Source organism: Pseudophryne corroboree, chromosome 1 (assembly GCF_028390025.1).
Source record: "Pseudophryne corroboree isolate aPseCor3 chromosome 1, aPseCor3.hap2, whole genome shotgun sequence".
Lineage (NCBI taxonomy): Eukaryota > Metazoa > Chordata > Amphibia > Anura > Myobatrachidae > Pseudophryne > Pseudophryne corroboree.
The window spans coordinates 211,348,011-211,373,137 of NC_086444.1; the positions used below are offsets into that span (position 1 = coordinate 211,348,011).

The 25,127-nt window shown below is 42.7% G+C and overlaps 1 protein-coding gene and 1 long non-coding RNA gene across 3 annotated transcripts in view; one reads left to right on the forward strand and one right to left on the reverse strand.

Annotated features, from left to right (window-relative positions):
• Positions 1–25,127, forward strand: part of LOC135061454 (uncharacterized) — a 556,703-nt gene that overhangs the window by 466,806 nt on the left and 64,770 nt on the right. The gene's annotated exons all lie outside the window — the stretch shown is intronic.
• Positions 5,099–25,127, reverse strand: part of LOC135051977 (uncharacterized) — an 81,157-nt gene continuing 61,128 nt past the window's right edge. For both annotated transcript variants that reach the window (XR_010242220.1, XR_010242218.1), the window contains exon 4: positions 5,099–5,324. This is a non-coding gene — a long non-coding RNA (uncharacterized LOC135051977). The remainder of the gene's footprint in view (positions 5,325–25,127) is intronic.

A 25,127-nucleotide genomic window follows, 5' to 3' on the forward strand; every position in this document is an offset into this window, starting at 1 on the left:
AATTTATTCAATCAGTACTTGTATACACTGCTGTTTACATTTGTCAAATAAAATGCACACTCTCCCTTAAAATTCTTTAAACTCCCTCCGACATGCTTGAGTGCCCCTGACTTGTGAGACCTCAGACAGACAGCAAAAGCCAAGTAACTGCAATTCCTGGACCTGTGACATTTTCACTGATTATATAAGGTTATTACTGGATGGCTCCTTATGATACCACATGTGTATTTGGAAGACTGCTTCACATAAATCTGAAATCACCTATACTGCTTGTGCACATGGGGGATGGGGACCCTGGTATCCTGTGTGTGTATCCCTTATCCCTGTGCAAACCCCAGGTGTCTGCAGGGACATAACATGGGCAGTGTTCTCCTCACACTTTATTTCCTAGTCAGTCCATACCGTAAAATTCCCCTGCCAGGATGGCATACCCTGTGAGGTCACATCCCTTGTACGGGTGCCAGCGCAAGCAAGCACCCACCCATCCTGCCACCCCATCTCACAAAACGCAGTCACGGATCCAGGGAGCTGCATAGTCGCACACACTGACTGCAAGCACGCCAGCAAGCAAAGGTAAGTTTTATAAAAAAAGCTACTAGCATTACTAATGTGGGGCATATGTGTCAGGTGCATCACTGTGTGGAATTATTTGTATTGTGGGCATTACTAATGTGGGGCATATGTGTAAGGTGCATTACTGTGTGGAATTATGTGTATTATGGGCATTACTGTATGCCATTATGCAGGGTTGAACTGGACCACAGGGTAACCCCCCGGTGGGCCCCACTGCCTAAGTGTCGCTGGGTCAGATGCAGAACTAGAGGCAGTGCTAGGGGGCACCAGACAAAATTTTGCCTAGGGCATAAAATTGGCTAGGGCCGGCTCTGCCGGCGGGGTAGGCGAGGAGCTTCTCCATCCTTATAGCTATGTTATTGTTCCCTCTGTTTAACCTCGGAAGTTGTTTAAATGTGTTAAGATTTAAACTATTTTTCTGGCTTATAGTTTCGTTGCCTCACTGCTAGTCGGGTGGCAGCGATTACTTTTTCTAAGGTTTTGCTGTGATACGTGGATAATTACTTCTGCGTCTCCTTTTCTATGATTTCAATTCTCTTCTTCTCTTTTTCCTCCCCCCCCCCTCCCCCCAATACTGATTTATCACGATGGAGTATTGTGTACCAGTGCTTAGATGTTTATCAGATACCTTCTGCTTCTTTATTATCATGCTCACCTGTATCCACCTTCACACAAACTGATGTTTAGATGGTTATGATTAAACTAGGGTCTTGGAATATTGGAGGGATAAATTCTCCACACAAAAGGAAAAAAGTTTTGTTATACCTAAACAAATTGAAGATAGATGTGATATATTTGCAGGAAACTCATTTGAAAGAATCTGAGATGCTCAAGCATAACTCCTTGTTGTGGAAACTGATTGCATCCTCACCATATACATCCAAAGCTAGAGGTGTAGCTATATTAGTTAAACAACATGTTAGGATGGAGATTAAGAAAACGATAGTGGACCCCAGTGGCGCACCCAGGGGGGGTTTCCGAGCACCCAGAGCACCCAGAAACCCCCCTCCACTAAAAAAAAAAATTTTTTTTTTTTTTTTTTTTTAGCTGTATGAGTATTATTAATGGCTGTAGCATCCTCTGCAGCCTGCTGTCTCCTGGTGGCACTTGTAAGTGCAATAAAAGTTTACTTTATTTTAATTATAGTACATATATATCCATGTGCATACATATATACACATGTATATACATACATACACATAAACACACACACACACACACACACACACACACACACACACACACACACACACATATATGATATATATATATACATGTGTATATATATGTGTACTGTATGTGTGTGTACATATATATATATATATATGTATGCATGTTTAATATGCTATGTATATGTGTGTGTGTGTATGTATAATATATATATATGTGTGTAGATATATGTGTATATATATATATATATATATATATATATACACACACACACACTAGTTTTACGGACCCAGCATATACTGGGTCACCTCAGTCCCCACCCCCGTGATTGTCTCCGCCCAGTTCTGGAAACCCCCCCATGCAAATCCTGCGTTTGCCACTGGACCCTGAGGGTAGATATGTTGTGTGTAGAGTTCTTCTTGATAATAATCCCTATTGCCTGTGCAATTTGTATGCCCCAAATACGAATGTGCAGCCCTTTTTGCAGAATATACTTCAGATTCTCACGCCTTACTCTGACATTCCTATTATTGTAGGTGGTGACCTCAACGCGGTTTCCTCTTTGTTGTTAGATAGACAATTGCCCCGACGTAGTAAAGCAAAACTACCCAAAAAAGGTGTTCCCTGGTTTGCACGATCAATGAACTTGATAGATATATGGAGAACCCTTAATCCGACGGATAGGGCCTATACGTGCCTCTCGGCGGCACATAACACGCTATCTAGAATTGACTATTTGCTGCCCACTGTAACATTACTGTCCAATATAACCGCAGTAGGTATTGAACCCATCACAATATCTGATCATGCAGTAGTGTGGTCGGACATGACATTACAAGCAGATAGGGGTTCTTTCCGATCTTGGAGATTCCCATCTTCAATGGCATTATCTCTTGATTTTAGAAGGATGCTTATTGAGGCCTGGGATTCTTACTTGGCTAATAAGGGGAGTATCTTATCAGACTCACCGCAGCTATTATGGCAGGCCTCTAAGGCAGTGATACGGGGTGAAATTATGTCCTATACCTCTAAAGTTTATAAAGCATTGCAGACAGATTTTCTCCAAGCCCAGCAGTCACTGACAAATAACTTTCAGGCTAATAAAACTTCCCCGACAGCAGTGAACAGAGACAATTATTAAAAAGCTTGGGTGGAGTTTGAGAGTTTTTTTGCCAAAATAGAATCCCGTCATACTTTTAAAAAAGACGCCAGGTTCCACCGTTTTGGCAATAAATCAGGGAAACTCCTCTCCAGTTCACTGAGAGGACAAAGGTCACCTATGCTTGTACATCCTCTTAAGACTAGCACGGGTTCGGTTACAACAGATAGTGTTCAGATTTCCCAGATAATGCAAACATTTTACGCGGACTTATATTCAGAGCCCCCGCCGCCAAACCAGGTGCGAAATTATTTTAAGAGAACTTACCCATTACCCAGTTATTAGATGAACATGGGACTCAGCTGGTCCTGGCCATCTCTGAGGTGGAGGTATCCAAGGCCATCGCGCACCTTAAAACCGTCAAAGCACAGGGCCCGGACGGCCTCACATCTGAATACTATAAATTACTGGCCCCTAGGCTGATCCCTCTACTTACTGAAGTGTTTAATAGTATCTTGACCACCGGGAATATTCCACTATACTTTAATTCGGCAGTGCTTACTGTCCTTCCTAAAGTGGGAAGGGACTTATTTGATCCTGGGTCGTATAGACCAATATCCTTGCTCAACATAGATTATAAACTTCTAACCAAAATATTAGCGGAAAGGCTTAAATTAGTTTTACCCACTCTGATCCACTGTGATCAGACAGGCTTTATAGCGGGCAGATCCTCTGTGGTCAATATCAGAAAAGTGTTAACAGCTATAGATATATCCCAGCGTGAGCTGCCAATGATTCCTGCAGTAATATTGTCATTGGACGCAGAAAAAGCCTTTGACATGGTGCATTGGGAACACCTGTATGACACAATGCACTGCTTTGGCATTCCCCATAATTTTATAAGTTTTATCAAAACACTGTATACCAACTCTAATACTTATGTCTTATGCAATGGTTATCTGTCACCAGTGTTCTCTATTCACCGGGGCACCAGACAGGGTTGCCCACTCTCACCGCTCCTGTTCGCGTTGGCCTTGGAGCCCTTGGCTATTGCCATCCGGCAGTCACCCTTATACCAGGGTATTAAGGTTAGGGATGTGGACCTCCGCATTTCATTGTTCACAGATGACATGTTACTATTCGCCTCAAACCCTCATGAGACATTGCCTGTGGTATTTAGTCTGATTACCGACTTTGGTAAATTCTCGGGTCATAAAGTAAATATTCAAAAATCTGAACTCATCCCTTTAAATGGTGAACCCACATATCTGGCCTCACTAGGTCCACTTCCCAATCTGAGAGTAGCCACTACGGCAATAAAATACTTGGGTATTCAAATCCCTGTAAGAATGCATGACTTATATAGACTTAACTATACCCCAACTATACTTGCCATGTTGAGGAAAGTTCATACATGGAGATTTCTACCGTTGTCAGTGTTGGGAAGGAACGCACTGATCAAATCAGTGCTCTTCCCCCAACTATTGTATCTGATTCAGATGTTGCCAATACGTAGAGCGGATATCATCCTCGTTGAAAAACTATTTAGTAAATTTATCTGGAAGGGAGGAAAGAGTAGGATTTCTATTACTCACCTGAAATTACCTCGTGCAAAAGGGGGAATTGGTCTGCCAGATGTTATGCAATTCTCACACTCTGTACATTTTCGATACATCTTAGATTGGTTGTATGAAAGAAGTGTTTACACATTGTACCCCCTGGACTGTGCTGTGTTTGCACCTTTTTCCCAAGGTGCTTTACTGCATATGCCCGAATCTAAAATCCTATTCACCGCCCGAAACCACTTGCTGTTTCGGGACACATACGCTTCCTGGAAGGCTTTAAACAAGAAATTAAGTAGAAATCCTAACTATTCTCATTTGTTACCCTTGTGGGGTAACCCATTGTTTCTGCCTGGATTGAGTGATGCGGTCTTTTATTGTCTACAATTGAGGGGTATTAAAAAGATTGCAGACGTGTTTGACCCAGGAGGTGTCATGCTTTCCTTTACAGGTATGCAAGATCGGTATGGCTTGCATAGATCTTCTCTTTATGCATACTTACAGATTAGGTATTATATTTTATCAATACCAGTAGATATGACTAATTTGTCACGTTCAGACCCTTTATTCTCTATACTGCAAGGGGCATGTAATCGACCATACAAAACAAGATTGTTATACCATAAGTTGGTTGCTGTGACTAATGAAAAAACACAAAGTCAGGTCGTGTTGTCATGGACACAGTTTATTCCCACTATAGGTGTTTCAACAGGTATATTTAATCAGTTTGACAAGACACTACGATTATTACAAGCTTCCTCCTTACAAGAAGTACACATTAAGACAATTTACAGAGCCTACATCTCACAAGCCCAAAGAAAACATTTTGTTCCAGAAGAAACTGGAAGATGCCTGAAGTGTTCTCACTCTTCAGCTACATTCTTTCACAACTTCTGGGAGTGTGGTATCATAAAGAAATTCTGGAACAAAATAGTTCAATATATTAATTGTACTTTTAGTATTAGAGCTACTCTCCTTCCACAAGCTTTACTATTAGCGGATTTTACACCCTGGAATCTCGGCATGAGACACACACACTAGCACCCATTTTTAACACTACTGGTCACAGTCTCTAAACAGGTTATACTTAAAAATTGGATTTATAAGCATACCCCCACCCTATGGGAAGTGCATCAGAAATTGTTGAGGATTCTGTACTATGATAGGTATTATACTCTTCCTACTGTGAAGAGGGGCATATTGCTCTTCTATAAGAAATGGAAGCCATATATCTCCACTTTATCACTTGATATGCAGTCACGAATCTTTGCACGTCTCGGGACGAATGAATGGAGCCAATATGAACAGATGCTCCGTGTTATTTGATTCTTGACATTGGACTGGTAATTGCTACTTACCACGATAAGGAAGCTTCCTTCTGTCTCAGGTTTTTTACATTACTGTATTACTGATGTGATATAACACCGTCTATGTTATTATTTCAGTAACGAAGTGTCTGGTATGACATAAGAGATACTTCTTTTTGCTTCGGTACTCTAATTCCAATATCGCATTACCACGAGATACTTGCAAAATATTATGTGTACCTTTACTGCCTGATCTTAGTTGTCTTCATGATACAGTTCCCCACCTCCTCCTTCTTCTTTCTTTTCCCTCCTTTCTACTCTATTCTATTACTTTTCTCTCTGCTTCTGTAAGTTAACTTCCTTCCTTTGCTCATGAGTTTCTTATTGCAGTTATGTATGCCAACATGTCTATTATGGAGCACAGTAATCTGTATGGCGAATTTACCGTATATACTCGAGTATAAGCCGACTTTTTCAGCACTTTTTTTTTGTGCTGAAAAAGCCACCTCGGCTTATACTCGAGTCAGCTTTAGTGCCAGATATGCCCTACAGTGCCAGGTGTGCCAGATATGCCCCACAGTGCTAGATACTTACCCTCCGTCGCTCCCGCGCTGTCTTCTGAAGGAGGGACACAGAGAGCGCAGCGCGCGGCTCTCCTGTGTCCCTCCTGCATCTCCAGCGGCAGCGGCGTCTGAGTGGTAAAGGAAGTGCACGAACAGGCACTTCCTTTAACACACGCCGCTGCCGCCGGAGATGCAGGAGGGACACAGGAGAGCCGCGCGCTGCGCTCTCCGTGTCCCTCCTTCAGAAGACAGAGCGACGGAGGGTAAGTATCTAGCACTGTGGGGCATATCTGGCACACCTGGCACTGTGGGGCATATCTGGCACACCTGGCACTGTGGGGCATATCTGGCACTGTGGGGCACATCTGGCACTGTGGGGCATATCTGGCACATCTGGCACCGTGGGGCATATCTGGCACTGTGGGGCATGTCTGGCACTGTGGGACATATCTGGCACTGTGAGGCATATCTGGCACATCTGGCACTGTGGGGCATATCTGGCACTGTGTGGCATATCTGGCACTGTGGGGCATATCTGGCACATCTGGCACTGTGGGGCATATCTGGCACATCTGGCACTGTGGGGCATATCTGGCACATCTGGCACTGTGGGGCATATCTGGCACTGTAGGGCATATCTGGCACTATGAGGTCTGTGTACGGGTAGAGCTGCATTTCCCACCCTAGGCTTATACTCGAATCAATAAGTTTTCCCAGGTTTTTGTGGTAAAATTAGGTGCCTCGGCTTATATTCGGGTCGACTTATACTCGAGTATATACGGTATTTGTTTCCTGAGCCTTTTGTGGCATTGTATGTTTCACCACTGCTGGCTCTATGCTGTTTTATTACATTTTATATGTCGGACATAGTAATGTTGGTTCTCTGTGTGTGAAAAATTTATTTGAAAACTCAATAAAAATGTTTATGACAAAAAAAGGGGTCTATTGGCCCAGTGAGAGCACCCTGGCAAGTTATTTGAGAGCTCTCCAAGGAGTGCCGGCTTGTGGAGGTCGTTATATATATATATATCTCTGACTCCTGTACCACTATCTATATACCCACAGTGATGCTTGTTCCCCTCCTTCAGCGGGACCAGTGATTAGTAGATAGCGCTGTGCTATGTCTCATCCCTTAAGAAGGCGACAAGGTGCGGGAATAAGGAGACTGGAGATGGATTTTGGATCTGCCTGACCATTGACCGCAAGCCAGCTCTGAGGTCAATGAGGGGAAGAAATCATTAAATATATTTTATAGTGTGGGAGTGAGAGCTTCATTTAATATAAAGGGTGCTGGTAAGAGAGGGAGGAAATAGTTAAAGAGTGGGGGGTATCGTTAAATCTGTACATCTGTACATCACTAAGTCAGCACACTATCTTTTGTGAGATTAATTATTGCAAGAGAGGTAAACGTTCATGAGGCCCAAGCAGTAGTGACCAGTGGCCAACAAATCTATGTTATCACTATGTTATATATTCAGGATCACTAATGGCATATAGGGCATTACCTCTCCTGTCACAATCCAGGGATGTTTTATAGACTGCACCTCACTCTTTGAATTGCGTCCATTTTCATATATTCAGTATTGTGAGGTAGTCACTAAAATGCTGCCAATACTGTATGTCGGTTATAGTAATGCTCTCCGTATTGTCTGGTGTTTACTTAACTGCTTTCCGTATTGTCTGGCGGCCACTAAAATGTTCTATTTATTGTCTGGCGATCACTACAATGCTCATATTGTCTAGTTGTCTCTAAAATGATCTACGCATTGTCTTATGGTCACTAAAATGCTATCCATATTGTTTGGAGGTTATTAAAATGCTCTCCGTATTGTCTGGTGGTAACTAAAATGCTTTCCGTATTGGCTGGCAGTCATTAAAATGCTCTTAGTATTACATAGTGGTCTTGCAGAGAGTTTTATTGTCATTACTTTTTATAGTGTTTTTATTTTTATATTTATGTCATTCATGATTCTAAAAATGAATATAATATTTAAAGACGTCAATTATGTATGTGAGTGGATGGGCTGGGGGTACTGGGGGGAGCAGGGGCAGTATTGTGTAGCTTTGCCTAGGGTGTCTTGAAACCTTGCACTGGCCCTGTGTCCAGTGCATGCACAAAGTACCGAACATCGGTACTTCGCATGATCTTTTTTCATTGCGTCAGGACTTGAATCAGGCTGTGGGTTTTTCAGTACAACTGTCTAGCACAATACAGGCTGAATGCCTGAAAATGGTGAAAATGGAACGTGCATTTTTATTTTTCATTTTGTTTAATGTACGATTGTTACTATCTGTGTTTTTCCTACAGAAAGTCATGATTGAAAGATTCTTCTTTTCATTATCAAACACTCTTCTGTGATCCTGTACGTTGCCCGGTAACTGTACAGTTACAGGAATTTGAAGGGTTGTGATTTTTACAATTTGCTCATCATCCATAATTTCATCTGAAAAGAACCGTACAGAACGACTTAACATTTATACGCTTACAGAAAGTCAGATCTTAATGTGAAGTAATTGTTAAAATTATTTTTTCTGTTTTAGTGATACTTTTGATATTTCTTCCCATTAGAAGTTTCCTGACAGTATTTTGCTATGCTGGGAGACCATTACACCCCCCTGATTACTGCACATCAGCCGTACATCAGTAGGGTTTCCTAAAATATAATCAAAATACTTCCAAAATGCACTCCACAGTCAGCTGCTATCTGTGGAAAATTGACCAAAACTTTTTTTATTTTCAAAAGAAATCAGTATTAGCCAAGGATTACAATAGACTGCAAATAAATGAGGATAAATAATAGATTTTGTTTCTAGATTTATTAGGGTATTTTGGAAGTTTTGTTGACATACTGTAAGCCAACAAAACGTCCCATGTTACTTTATCACAAGAGCACACACTTGCCTTACAAATATTATTACAATAATACTATTAAGTACACTAAAAAGCAAATGTAATAAACAATATTAAGCATTAACAGAATGATATACGGGCTGCAGTCAATTTACCGGCTGTTGGGATCCCGGCGTTCAGGAGACAGACGCCGGAATCCCAACACTTGGTGTGATCCCGATGCCTGGAATCCCAACAAACACTCTATATCCCGACAAACGCAACCTCACTCGGTTGGTGGGTTAGTGCAATCAACCGAGTGGGAATAGAACCTATGGCGAGCGAAGCGAGCCACTGGGCCCACGTGTGGCGAGCACAGTGAGCCCGCAACGGGACTCGCTGCCTCACTGCCGGGATTCCAGCAGACAGGATCCCACTGTCGGTATAGTGACAACCGGCATCCCATCTGCCGGATATCATATGTATCCCTGATATACACATGTCCCACTCACACAATGCACTAATCATAGCTATAACTACTATCCAAAATCTTAGCAAAAATGTATATATTTGACAAAAAAAATGCCCATCTACTGTAGTAAATGAGAAACATATCTATGCACCTAGACATACGCAGGGCAGTGGTGTAACTATAATGGGTTGCCTTGGCTCCTGATTCAGGGGGATCCAGACCAGCCACCCTGCAATAGCAATGTCTTACTAGGCAGTCTTACTAGGGTTTGGTATGAAATACTGAGTGTCTGGGATGCTGGGGGTCACGACTGACAGTGGCATCCCGACAATGAAGTTCCCGACGTTGGAGGGGATAAGTATTGTATCCCCCCTCCCCTGCTCTAATCCTAACCCTCTGGCAGTGGCGGCTAGGGATATCCCTCCGGGGGTGGTGGCTACGGCTGACCCTCAGGGGGTGGCGGATAGGGCTACATATTCCCCCAGTCCCTAACCCTTATCCTCTCTAGTATCTAACCCGAACAGGAACCCCGACACTTACATTCAGATTGTCAGCTGTCAGTGTATTGAGTAGAGTCAGGTCATATGACTGCTGGTATTCCGGCTGTAGGGATGTAAACACATCACATTTCCGGTGGTTTATTAATAAATAGGGCACCAGTGCATGCACAGACGACAGCTATGACTCGGCCAATCAGAGGAGAGGGGGCCTGAACATTTGCACATGAGCCATCTTATGTTTTAAAACACCCCTGGTGCAGGGCATTTAGTACTCGTCATAAGCAAGGCCCTACAGTATATGTTTATTAAACATGGTATTAAGCAAAGAAAACAAGTTCATGAACAGGCAACATAACACAGAACTTGGTGTACTGAGTTCATGAAAAATATTGACTTTACTATATCACAGCTATTAACTACGTCTGGATAACGCTATTAAACTTCATGAGCTTCATGATCAATGGAATATCATTGCATATTTCGCCATACAAGTTGAATATAATTAAGTTATAAAAATTAGCTTCTTCTTTGTCTGCAATAAGAAGCAATCAGACTTAATAGCTGCATCAGGCACTGCTGCCATCATGATAACAAATACAGGAATTAAAGAAAATGTTTTTTATTTTTAGCAATCACAACTCACAGTGAATGCTGTTTGCTTAATGTTTAGTAATTGATTTGAGGAAAATGTACTATGTTGTTTATCATCACTTTGTTAACCTCTTAACTAGATGGAGATGTTTTTCTATAACATAACAGCTGTAAACTGCCTGATTATTTCCATTCAGTAATGAAGCTTATGTGGATCCTACTGGAATAGACACATAGCACATATTTTTTAATAAAAAACAATTAATTCCTGATAAATGTAAACCAAAAACTGCCACGTTTAAACTTTACATAAATAACGAGAATTATCATATCCTATTTTCACTTTAGACTTAAACAATGTAAGTATGCCTGTCTTGCTTTTAAATATTTTGGGGTTTATTCAGAGTTGTTAGCAAACCAAAAAAGTTAGCAATTTGGCAAAACCATGTTGCACTGAAGGTGGGGCAAATGTAACATATGCAGAGAGAGTTAGATTTGGGTGGGCTACTGTATATTATTTCTGTGCATGGTAAATACTGTCTGCTTTATTTTTACACTGCAATTTGGAATTCAGTTTGAACACACCCCACCCAAATCTAATGGTGGGTACACACTGGAAGATATATCTGCAGATCAATAGATCACACTGCCCGATCTGTCGTGACTGATGCCACGAACTGGGAAGGCATTACCCGCCCAGTTGAGCCGTCAATCAACTTCAGCCTCTTCAGCATGTGTATGGGAAATCAGCTGACCGCCTGTACACACACAACGATGCACCAATATTTGTGTAGATATATTGGTCATCATTTGTGCAGCAGTGCCAACGCGATATGTCTGTGAAAGACACCAGCGTTCACAGTCATATCGTTGGTACACACTGGCCGACGCGCCAGTGATAAATCGGTTGTTCAGTGTGTACCCAGCTGAACTCTCTCTGCACATGTTACATCTGCCCCACCTGCAGTGCAACATGGCTTTGCCCAGTTGCTAACTTTTTTTGTTTGCTAACAACTCTGTATAACCCCCTTTGCCCACACACTGAGGTTTAATAAAGGTTACGGCGCAGAATATGCCTTTTGTCTTTTTAAAACATATTTACAAATCGTATGTATTTGTGATCCTTTCATACTTAAACATTCCCATTATAAAATAGCTATAATTATAAAATGTTTTCTGTGATGCTAGTGCATTTGATATGTTTTGACAATATCACTAAGGTCGGGTACAGATAGTGAAAAGGCTAAGAACTTAGAAGGGGTAAACTAGTGCAAGATATGGTAAAATACTGAGTACAGAATTGTCATACATGTACATAATTATGTTGAGCATACAGTTATAATATTCACAAACGGGAATATACTATAAAATGTAAACTTGCGAGCAGGGCCTTCCTTCCTCTATGACTGTTTGTTATTACCTAGTTTTGTTTTATCGCAACAGAATTTGCTGCGCTATATAAGAAACTGTTAATAAATAAATACATAATTTAATGTAGGTACATTGTGTAGTGTTAGACTAGGATATTGTGAATCTGGTTGCAAAGCACAGAAGAGCCAAGTTTCTATTTGGGGACAAATAGTAGTGTGCGGTAGGGAATCCAATACATTGATAACTAACTTGGGGGGTTCCACATCTGCAATTTAATTTGTACTGCAGTTTAGTACAGAAGTTAACATTTGGAGAAGGCTACAGTATCTCCATTTCAATGATCTGCTATTCTAGTCAGAGAAGATTATTTCTTGTGCAACACAGGCTCTGACTGTTCTCAAATATGTGCTAGGGATGTACAGTAATGATCATTATTTGGAATGAAAGCAGAGATAGAGCTGGTAAAGTCGTCTCAGGGACCTGAGTTATTATGAGTATCAGAGACTGTATATTTTTCTAAAGGGCAGCTTGTTTAGAACAAATTCAGAAGGGAACTTTCTATTCCGTGTTGCTCCAAGAACATGGACATTCTCTGTTTCCTTATGAAACCCAAGGTCTGCCTCCCACTAATGTGCTTGACTAGTTTTGGAAGACAGACAATAATGTCATCTATAGATGTTGCCTTTGTGGGAAGTGAGGTCTATGACCCATTTAGGATGGGGAGGTAGGGGGTGGGTACATACAGAAATTTGGGTATCAATTGTGTTTATTAGGTAGCAGATCTGGAATTACTTCTAAAAGTCATGGGTTTTATTGAGGATTATGACTGGAGGGAAAAGAAGAGGTCTTCAATGTTATAAATTCCCATGCTCTTCCAATTAACTAGAGATATTGTGTTCTTTTATATATATAAAAAAATAGCTATTGGGAGGATTCAGTGAGGAAATGTGGCAAATAGCTCAGCCTATCTGTGTTATGCCAAAATTTCACAGCACACTTTGGTGAGGGGTAGAAATCCAATGTTCGAGGTAGGTGTTTGAGGAGATCCCATATATATTGTATCAATGCAAGGAGTGTTGGAAATCAGCTTTTGCATTCCATTTCCACATTAAAAGGGTAGGTTGTACAGTAATACACACAGGTGCAGAGCACTTATCTGAGCTACCCACATATAATGTACAGTAATATTAATTTGTGTAATTCTTTTTAATACTTTTTTTATTGGATTTTACATGGAAAAATACAAATTGCTTGTGTACATCAAAAGTCAAGATATTGTAAAAGTGATGTAAAATACAGAAATATCAATATCAATAAACAACATAAAGTATGCCAATCCACTGGTAAAAGTTAAGTACAGGAAATGGTGTTACATAATAAACCATTGTTACTCTTGTTTCCATGGTTAACGTTAATGCAGTACCACTACGACCGAGGATAAAGCATAAAATGTAAGTCATATAACATACAACACCTCAACCTTCAGAAATAAACAATGGTAACAAAGGACACTGACACAAAATAATGATCAAATGATGTTGGGGAGACACACATGAGGTAAGAATAGGGGTAGGGGTAGGGATAGAGTATCCATGAGTAGCAGAAAGGTATCAATTATAGTATCCAACATCCTATAACGCGATTATTAGGTACAATGTAATTTTAGAAAATGTAGTTCAAGTAACTTATAAGACAAAGCGACATGAAGTCTAGTTAAAAAATTATTATGTATCATTTGAGATGCGTCTGAGTAGGAACCAGTTAGTATTTTCATCAAGTTTAAGTATATGGGTTTGAGTGGATTCTTCCAGAGTATTAATAAAAGATTCCCATTTTTGATAGAATTTTTCCACTCCTGTATTGATCTCAGGCATAGTAGAACGCCTGTCAAAATATAATATTTGCAACATCTTTTGTTTAACTTCAGATAAGAAAGGGGAGGATTTACTAGCCCAATGTATAAGAATAACTTATTTAGCTACTGTAAGGAGAACAGTAAGCATACAACGGATAAGTTTTTTTTTATCTTGCCTTAGGTTCCAATTTTGGAAGTTACCACAAATAGAGGCTAGTGAATCAGGAATCAAGTGAGTTGAAAACACGAAATTACAAATTTGATTACTTTACACCAAAACTTGATTTTGCCACAGTTCTATAAAAAATGAAAACAAGTTGCATTAGTTATCCTACGTTTGAGACAATTACCAGTCTCTGAAGCCACCATATGTCTACATTGGGCATGATATATATAAGTCCTATGTATCACATGAATATGAACTTCCTGCAAATAGGTTAATTGTAACTATTTAAGTGTGGTATCATAATGGGCTATAAGGTCAGGGAGAGCATTTAATATGGGAATTAAGGAATTCCATGGGTTTGTCAAAGAATGGACTAACAGTTGCGTATAGAGAATATTACATTTATATGGGACTGTGACTATTAATTTAAGCAGAGAATATAGTGGATTAGGATTCCCCTTGGTCTCTGTAAGTTTAGGGAGTGATTGTACAGTATATAGTGCCTGGTTTGCAAACACCTTGGCAATTGATGCTAGACCTTTTTCTTTCCTTCGGAGGTAGTTGCTATTAGATAATGAAAGTGTGAAGGCTGGGTTTCCCCATATCAGTGACGTGCGGTGGGGTGGGATATACTGTATAAGGAGACTAAAGAGGGCTAGTTTGAAATTTCCAGAATTTGTGTAAGCTTTATGAAACTTTTTGTGATGCATAAAAAATTGGGGAGGTTCAGTTTTTGGTGAGGGATAAAATGGTCACCAGCAAGGCTTACATTTTGTTGTACTTTGTTTTACAAAAAAAGTGATGGTCTAAAAAATCATGTAGAACTGGCAGGAATAATTTTGGGTTGGTTGCCACAAGGGGTAAACTAATGACAAATAACCATATGTTATGGGGATACCATGATTAACCAGATTCAGGATTTCTCTGATTACTTAACTGCATTGGCCTTAGATTCAATGTGGAGTGACAATGAATGTGGATATATTTTGGATATTTTTTTATTTTATTTTGTTTTAATTTTTCAAAACAAAAATTTCAATTCTTAAAATATGTATTTTACCAAAAATACTTGTTTTCAATAACTGATCTCCATTTATCTATGTTTATTTTAATGCAATGACAAAAGCAGACCAGTACAGTACAGACTGGAAGACTGTAGGTAAGTACATACTAAATAACCAGTACACTGCAGAAAACTTTAGGAGGCAATTGGTGATGTCAATATTATATCATATATAGGGGACCATAACACATAATATAATATATTGGGGGCAATTATTCAAATTAAAACAGTCTCCACTGTATTTGATGGCAATCCTAAAACTTCAAAGGGTAAAATGAAAAGGTTAAAAATAATACTAACCTTAAATTTAAAGGATAAGTTAACTAAAAACTTTCTCTTTCAAGACTTACATAGAAGAAGTCTGAACGTAAATTGTTGATACAGTGGATATAGGGGGTCATTCCGAGTTGATCGCTCACTAGCAGTTTTTAGCAGTCGTGCAAACACTAAGCCGCCGCCCTCTGGGAGTGTATTTTAGCTTAGCAGAAGTGCGAATGAAAGGATCGCAGAGCGGCTACAAAAAAAAATTGTGCAGTTTTAGAGTAGCTCCAGACCTGCTCAGCGCTTGCGATCACTTCAGACCATTCAGTTCCGGATTTGACGTCACAAACACGCCCTGCGTTCGCCCAGCCATGCCTGTGTTTTTCCTGGCACACCTGCGTTTTTTTCGAGCACTCCCTGAAAATGGTCAGTTGACACCCAGAAACGCCCCTGTCCTGTCAATCACTCTGCGGCAGCCATTGCGACTGAAAAGCTTCGCTAGACCTTGTGTAAAAATACGAACTTTTTCAGCTAGCAATCAACTCGGAATGACCCCCATAGTAAAGGAAATAAATCTCTGCAAAGCACATAGGTCTGCAAAGCACAACGTGTTAGTTAGCCTGCCATCCCAGATTTCACCCTTGGGTATGAATCCAGCAATCCACAAACAGCAGTTAGCAAGCGAACTACTGTATAGTCACTCAGTCATACTCTGTTGCTTTAGTTTAGAGCAGAGCTGGCCAAACCAGTCCTCGAGATCTACCAACAGTTCACATTTTCCAGACCACCTAGCTGGTGCACAGGTGTAGTCATTACTAATTAAGATGTGCTGCATTCATTCCTAACTGACAATTCTACAGATCTCCAGGAGGCCTAGAAAACATGAACTGTTAGTAGATCTCGAGGACCGGTTTGGCCAGCCCTGGTTTAGAGTGATGCAAGTTAAAGAGGCATCTACCTCTTAATATGGCAAGCGTCTGTGGATTGTAATTGACATATTTAGTTAACTATAATCATTTTGCTTACTGTATTTCAAGAATATTATTAATCTCAGAAATATTTATAATTCTGAGATTAATAATATATTTAATATTAATACCCGAGACTAAAAATATACCGGCGGATTCTTGGTCACAGCAGGCCTTTCATTCTTTTAGCATGTTTTATTCCCCATACTGGCCATTTGTCCCCCACATCTGCTCTCTCTAGTTGGGATGCGGTCAAGATCCCACTGGACGGTATCCCGGCGGTCGGAATCCCGACACCGGGATCCTGGCGGTCGGAATCCCGACACCGGGATCCCGACCGGCACAATCCCGACATATTCTCCCTCTTTGGGTATCCACGACACCCATAGAGGGAGAATAAATTAGTGTGCCGAGCGAAGCGAGGCACCGGGCCCGCAAGGGGCTGCGTTGCGCTCGCCCCCCTGTCGGGATTGTGCCAGTCGGGATCCCGGTGTCGGTATTACGACCGCCGGGATCTCGTCCGGCGGGATCTCGTACTGATCGCCTCTAGTTTGTTTGGAATTTTTGTATTGCTGAACTCATCTCTATGCTTTATTTTGTACACATTGTCTAGCATGCTATGGTACTATTATATACCATTGTTCAGTCGGCTGCTTGCAACACATTTCAACTCGGCTGTTCTTTTTACTCAAAAACTATCATTTCTTTCTTTAGTATTTTTTTCTTTCTTTATTGAAGCAAATGCATAAGTACAAAACATTTCATGAGATAAAAACATATATTGCATAAAACACAATGCGGGGCTTTTTGAGGTTATACCTCGAAAACAACAACAGATTAAGAAGCAAACAATATATAACAAACACAATAATGACATTCATAAGCATTGAGTATCATACAATGCCGTTGCACAAACAAAAGTAACCACCTACAGAATTGTAAATAACTGCCTTTATGATGCAATGCTTCTGTGATTTCTCTTACGTCCTAGAGGATACTGGGGTCCATTTAGTACCATGGGGTATAGACGGGTCCACTAGGAGCCATGGGCACTTTAAGAATTTGATAGTGTGGGCTGGCTCCTCCCTCTATACCCCTCCTACCAGACTCAGTTTAGAAAATGTGCCCGGAGGAGCCGGTCACGCTTATGGAAGCTCCTGAAGAGTTTTCTGCATTTATTTTCTCTGTTTGAGTACTGAGCCGGCATCGCGGTTAGCGGGGCGCCGGCCATTATGGCGGCACGAGGGTACGGAGACGCACGGCTTCTAAACGGTGCGGAATGCGTCTCCAGACACAGTACACAACTACGTCCCGCACACTGGCCCTCATTCCAAGTTGTTCGCTCGCAAGCTGCTTTTAGCAGCATTGCACACGCTAAGCCGCCGCCTACTGGGAGTGAATCTTAGCTTAGCAGAATTGCGAACGAAAGATTCTCAAAATTGCGAATAGAAATGTCTTAGCAGTTTCTGAGTAGCTCGACACTTACTCTGCCACTGCGATCAGTTCAGTCAGTTTTGTTCCTGGTTTGATATCACAAACACACCCAGCGTTCGCCCAGGCACTCCCCCGTTTCTCCAGCCACTCCCGCATTTTTCCCAGAAACGGCAGCGTTTTTTCACACACACCCATAAAACGGTCAGTTTCCGCCCAGAAACACCCACTTCCTGTCAATCACACTCCGATCACCAGAACGAAGAAAAAAACCTCGTAATGCCGTGAGTAAAATACCAAACTTCTTAGCAAATTTACTTGACGCAGCCGCAGTGCGAACATTGCGCATGCGCATTTAGCGGAAAATCGCACCGATGCAAAGAAAAATAACGAGCGAACAACTCGGAATGAGGGCCACTGTACACAGTACCCATACTGGCAAACACAGCCTTAAAACGGTTCTGCTCCATTTTAAGCAAAAAAAATTACCTCAGCCAGTATAAAAAAAGCGGGAAGACCGCAAGCCATTGAAGGGGCGGGGCTTCACTATGAGAGGGTCAAGCAGCTCACCAGCACAATGTTCCCTCTGCAGTGGAAGCAGATGCTGACTGACAGGGACTCGCAGCTCCTCCGGTGTGACTCCAAATTACCTAGGCGGTACCAGGGGGTCATAGCAGGGGGGGAGCGAGTATTAGTGTACTAAGTCCCCTATCAGGGTACTTAGTCTGTGACACGGCTAAACTTGGCATAAGCGGTAAGGGTGCGGTGGGCGCTGGCTCCAAACAACTCTGTGTCTCCCTGACGGTCTCTTTGTGGGTTACTTGTGCTTAACCTTTTCCTCTGTGTGTGTGTGTGTGCTGTCACATTACATTATGTCCGGCAAAGAGTGTGTTTCTTGTACAGCGGAGTGTTCCTCTTCACCAGGGGGCTCACTACTGGGTACTCAGGGTTCACAGAATAGCGGGGCTGAACCAGAGTGGGTTAATTTTTCTTAAAGGAATGATCTCCACTCTTTCTACAAAACTGTCCCGCAATGAGTAAGAGACGCAATACTTAAAACAGACTGAGGATGAGTTTATGAACAGAGACTCAGTCCCAAAACAGCGTCTCAATCCCCTCCCATTTGTCCGCAAAAGCGATCACTGGCCCATATCCTGCAGTCTGACTCTGACAGGTCAGACATGGAGGAGGGGGAGGTGGACGCAGAGGGGGGGATGCAGCTCTGTCACAGGGAATAGAGGCTCTTATAGAGGCTATCAGAGATGTTCTGCATATTCCTGATGCTGATTTTTTGGGCTGCCACACCCTGCACCTAGAATAGCGCTAAGTACCCCAAATATACAGAGAGGCCTTGACATGGCTTTGGGGCTTATTCATACATTTGCACAAATACTGTATATGTAACTGAGTTCTCTTAATTCCAATTTTATGTGGGATTTAAATCTGGTTATTGTTATCATTCAGGGTGCTGGGGGAAACAAAATGCTTTTTTTTTCTTGCTTAAAAATACCCCTCCCTTTTAAGCACCTGCATGATATCACTAAGCTAATTGAGCATCTGCCACTATATATATCTGTTGTGAGAGGCAGAGAGGTTCCAGCATTAGGAGGAGGTGCAGGCCCTGACATGCCATATAGAGCATTATGGGGTTGCTCCAAGGTAGGTAGCTCTTAGCTTAGACATATTGTAGTAAGGAGCCATTATCATGTGGCTCCTTGCTGGTTAATCTTAGACCCAGATTGGGGCAATAGAGGTGTGGGTTGTGTTGCCTCTGGACTGGCTGAGCTGGATGGCTTTAGTGTGGCATACCTTTACATTCTATTAACAATTATCACTTACTAATTTAATTAACACTATTTCTCCATTTTAATTACATCTAATTTTTGTATCACTTCCTTTATAGCTTCGGCTTCCTAACACTAATTTATTAACACTATAGTTTTTTCACTGGTATGCTGCACTGGGCTTTCTGGCTTATGCTGATTTTTTTGGGTGCCAGATATAGCGCTAGGGACCCCAAATATACAGAGAGGCCTTGACATGGCTTTGGGGCTTATTCATACATTTGCGCAAATATATGTAATAGAGATGAGCGGGTTCGGTTTCTCTGAATCCGAACCCGCCAGAACTTCATGTTTTTTTTCACGGGTCCGAGCGACTCGGATCTTCCCGCCTTGCTCGGTTAACCCGAGCGCGCCCGAACGTCATCATGACGCTGTCGGATTCTCGCGAGGCTCGGATTCTATCGCGAGACTCGGATTCTATATAAGGAGCCGCGCGTCGCCGCCATTTTCACACGAGCATTGAGATTGATAGGGAGAGGACGTGGCTGGCGTCCTCTCCATTTAGATTATAAGAGACTGAGAGAGATTTACTGGAGCTGACTAGGAGGAGTACTGTTACTGTAGAAGTGTAGAGACTGAGTGGAGAGAGTTTACTAGTGAGGACAGTGCAGTTTACTTTATAATCCGTTCTCTGCCTGAAAAAAGCGATACACAGCACACAGTGACTCAGTCACATACCATATCTGTGTGCACTGCTCAGGCTCAGGCCAGTGTGCTTCATCATCTATTATCTATATATAATATTATATATATATCTGTCTGACTGCTCAGCTCACACAGCTTATAATTGTGGGGGAGACTGGGGAGCACTACTGCAGTGCCAGTTATAGGTTATAGCAGGAGCCAGGAGTACATAATATATTATATAGTGAGTGACCACCAGACACACAGTGCAGTTTATTTAATATATCCGTTCTCTGCCTGAAAAAAGCGATACACACAGTGACTCAGTCAGTCACATACCATATCTGTGTGCACTGCTCAGGCTCAGGCCAGTGTGCTGCATCATCTATATATATTATATATCTGTCTGACTGCTCAGCTCACACAGCTTATAATTGTGGGGGAGACTGGGGAGCACTACTGCAGTGCCAGTTATAGGTTATAGCAGGAGCCAGGAGTACATAATATTATATTAAAATTAAACAGTGCACACTTTTGCTGCAGGAGTGCCACTGCCAGTGTGACTAGTGACCAGTGACCTGACCACCAGTATATATAATATTAGTAGTATACTATCTCTTTATCAACCAGTCTATATTAGCAGCAGACACAGTACAGTGCGGTAGTTCACGGCTGTGGCTACCTCTGTGTCGGCACTCGGCAGCCCGTCCATAATTGTATATACCACCTAACCGTGGTTTTTTTTTCTTTCTTTATACATACATACTAGTTACGAGTATACTATCTCTTTATCAACCAGTCTATATATTAGCAGCAGACACAGTACAGTGCGGTAGTTCACGGCTGTGGCTACCTCTGTGTCGGCACTCGGCAGCCCGTCCATAATTGTATATACCACCTAACCGTGGTTTTTTTTTCTTTCTTTATAGTCATACTAGTTACGAGTATACTATCTCTTTATCAACCAGTCTATATTAGCAGCAGACACAGTACAGTGCGGTAGTTCACGGCTGTGGCTACCTCTGTGTCGGCACTCGGCAGCCCGTCCATAATTGTATATACCACCTAACCGTGGTTTTTTTTTCCTTTCTTTATACATACATACTAGTTACGAGTATACTATCTCTTTATCAACCAGTCTATATATTAGCAGCAGACACAGTACAGTGCGGTAGTTCACGGCTGTGGCTACCTCTGTGTCGGCACTCGGCAGCCCGTCCATAATTGTATATACCACCTAACCGTGGTTTTTTTTTCTTTCTTTATACATACATACTAGTTACGAGTATACTATCTCTTTATCAACCAGTCTATATATTAGCAGCAGACACAGTACAGTGCGGTAGTTCACGGCTGTGGCTACCTCTGTGTCGGCACTCGGCAGCCAGTCCATAATTGTATACTAGTATCCAATCCATCCATCTCCATTGTTTACCTGAGGTGCCTTTTAGTTGTGCCTATTAAAATATGGAGAACAAAAATGTTGAGGTTCCAAAATTAGGGAAAGATCAAGATCCACTTCCACCTCGTGCTGAAGCTGCTGCCACTAGTCATGGCCGAGACGATGAAATGCCAGCAACGTCGTCTGCCAAGGCCGATGCCCAATGTCATAGTACAGAGCATGTCAAATCCAAAACACCAAATATCAGTAAAAAAAGGACTCCAAAACCTAAAATAAAATTGTCGGAGGAGAAGCGTAAACTTGCCAATATGCCATTTACCACACGGAGTGGCAAGGAACGGCTGAGGCCCTGGCCTATGTTCATGGCTAGTGGTTCAGCTTCACATGAGGATGGAAGCACTCAGCCTCTCGCTAGAAAAATGAAAAGACTCAAGCTGGCAAAAGCAGCACAGCAAAGAACTGTGCATTCTTCGAAATCCCAAATCCACAAGGAGAGTCCAATTGTGTCGGTTGCGATGCCTGACCTTCCCAACACTGGACGTGAAGAGCATGCGCCTTCCACCATTTGCACGCCCCCTGCAAGTGCTGGAAGGAGCACCCGCAGTCCAGTTCCTGATAGTCAGATTGAAGATGTCAGTGTTGAAGTACACCAGGATGAGGAGGATATGGGTGTTGCTGGCGCTGGGGAGGAAATTGACCAGGAGGATTCTGATGGTGAGGTGGTTTGTTTAAGTCAGGCACCCGGGGAGACACCTGTTGTCCGTGGGAGGAATATGGCCGTTGACATGCCAGGTGAAAATACCAAAAAAATCAGCTCTTCGGTGTGGAGGTATTTCACCAGAAATGCGGACAACAGGTGTCAAGCCGTGTGTTCCCTTTGTCAAGCTGTAATAAGTAGGGGTAAGGACGTTAACCACCTCGGAACATCCTCCCTTATACGTCACCTGCAGCGCATTCATAATAAGTCAGTGACAAGTTCAAAAACTTTGGGTGACAGCGGAAGCAGTCCACTGACCAGTAAATCCCTTCCTCTTGTAACCAAGCTCACGCAAACCACCCCACCAACTCCCTCAGTGTCAATTTCCTCCTTCCCCAGGAATGCCAATAGTCCTGCAGGCCATGTCACTGGCAATTCTGACGAGTCCTCTCCTGCCTGGGATTCCTCCGATGCATCCTTGCGTGTAACGCCTACTGCTGCTGGCGCTGCTGTTGTTGCCGCTGGGAGTCGATGGTCATCCCAGAGGGGAAGTCGTAAGCCCACTTGTACTACTTCCAGTAAGCAATTGACTGTTCAACAGTCCTTTGCGAGGAAGATGAAATATCACAGCAGTCATCCTACTGCAAAGCGGATAACTGAGGCCTTGACAACTATGTTGGTGTTAGACGTGCGTCCGGTATCCGCCGTTAGTTCACAGGGAACTAGACAATTTATTGAGGCAGTGTGCCCCCGTTACCAAATACCATCTAGGTTCCACTTCTCTAGGCAGGCGATACCGAGAATGTACACGGACGTCAGAAAAAGACTCACCAGTGTCCTAAAAAATGCAGTTGTACCCAATGTCCACTTAACCACGGACATGTGGACAAGTGGAGCAGGGCAGGGTCAGGACTATATGACTGTGACAGCCCACTGGGTAGATGTATGGACTCCCGCCGCAAGAACAGCAGCGGCGGCACCAGTAGCAGCATCTCGCAAACGCCAACTCTTTCCTAGGCAGGCTACGCTTTGTATCACCGCTTTCCAGAATACGCACACAGCTGAAAACCTCTTACGGCAACTGAGGAAGATCATCGCGGAATGGCTTACCCCAATTGGACTCTCCTGTGGATTTGTGGCATCGGACAACGCCAGCAATATTGTGTGTGCATTAAATATGGGCAAATTCCAGCACGTCCCATGTTTTGCACATACCTTGAATTTGGTGGTGCAGAATTTTTTAAAAAACGACAGGGGCGTGCAAGAGATGCTGTCGGTGGCCAGAAAAATTGCGGGACACTTTCGGCGTACAGGCACCACGTACAGAAGACTGGAGCACCACCAAAAACCACTGAACCTGCCCTGCCATCATCTGAAGCAAGAAGTGGTAACGAGGTGGAATTCAACCCTCTATATGCTTCAGAGGTTGGAGGAGCAGCAAAAGGCCATTCAAGCCTATACAATTGAGCACGATATAGGAGGTGGAATGCACCTGTCTCAAGTGCAGTGGAGAATGATTTCAACGTTGTACAAGGTTCTGATGCCCTTTGAACTTGCCACACGTGAAGTCAGTTCAGACACTGCCAGCCTGAGTCAGGTCATTCCCCTCATCAGGCTTTTGCAGAAGAAGCTGGAGGCATTGAAGAAGGAGCTAAAAGGGAGCGATTCCGCTAGGCATGTGGGACTTGTGGATGCAGCCCTTAATTCGCTTAACAAGGATTCACGGGTGGTCAATCTGTTGAAATCAGAGCACTACATTTTGGCCACCGTGCTCGATCCTAGATTTAAAGCCTACCTTGGATCTCTCTTTCCGGCAGACACAAGTCTGCTGGGGTTGAAAGACCTGCTGGTGACAAAATTGTCAAGTCAAGCGGAACGCGACCTGTCAACATCTCCTCCTTCACATTCTCCCGCAACTGGGGGTGCGAGGAAAAGGCTCAGAATTCCGAGCCCACCCGCTGGCGGTGATGCAGGGCAGTCTGGAGCGACTGCTGATGCTGACATCTGGTCCGGACTGAAGGACCTGACAACGATTACGGACATGTCGTCTACTGTCACTGCATATGATTCTCTCAACATTGATAGAATGGTGGAGGATTATATGAGTGACCGCATCCAAGTAGGCACGTCACACAGTCCGTACTTATACTGGCAGGAAAAAGAGGCAATTTGGAGGCCCTTGCACAAACTGGCTTTATTCTACCTAAGTTGCCCTCCCACAAGTGTGTACTCCGAAAGAGTGTTTAGTGCCGCCGCTCACCTTGTCAGCAATCGGCGTACGAGGTTACATCCAGAAAATGTGGAGAAGATGATGTTCATTAAAATGAATTATAATCAATTCCTCCGCGGAGACATTGACCAGCAGCAATTGCCTCCACAAAGTACACAGGGAGCTGAGATGGTGGATTCCAGTGGGGACGAATTGATAATCTGTGAGGAGGGGGATGTACACGGTGATATATCGGAGGGTGAAGATGAGGTGGACATCTTGCCTCTGTAGAGCCAGTTTGTGCAAGGAGAGATTAATTGCTTCTTTTTTGGGGGGGGGGTCCAAACCAACCCGTCATATCAGTCACAGTCGTGTGGCAGACCCTGTCACTGAAATGATGGGTTGGTTAAAGTGTGCATGTCCTGTTTTGTTTATACAACATAAGGGTGGGTGGGAGGGCCCAAGGACAATTCCATCTTGCACCTCTTTTTTCTTTTCTTTTTCTTTGCATCATGTGCTGATTGGGGAGGGTTTTTTGGAAGGGACATCCTGCGTGACACTGCAGTGCC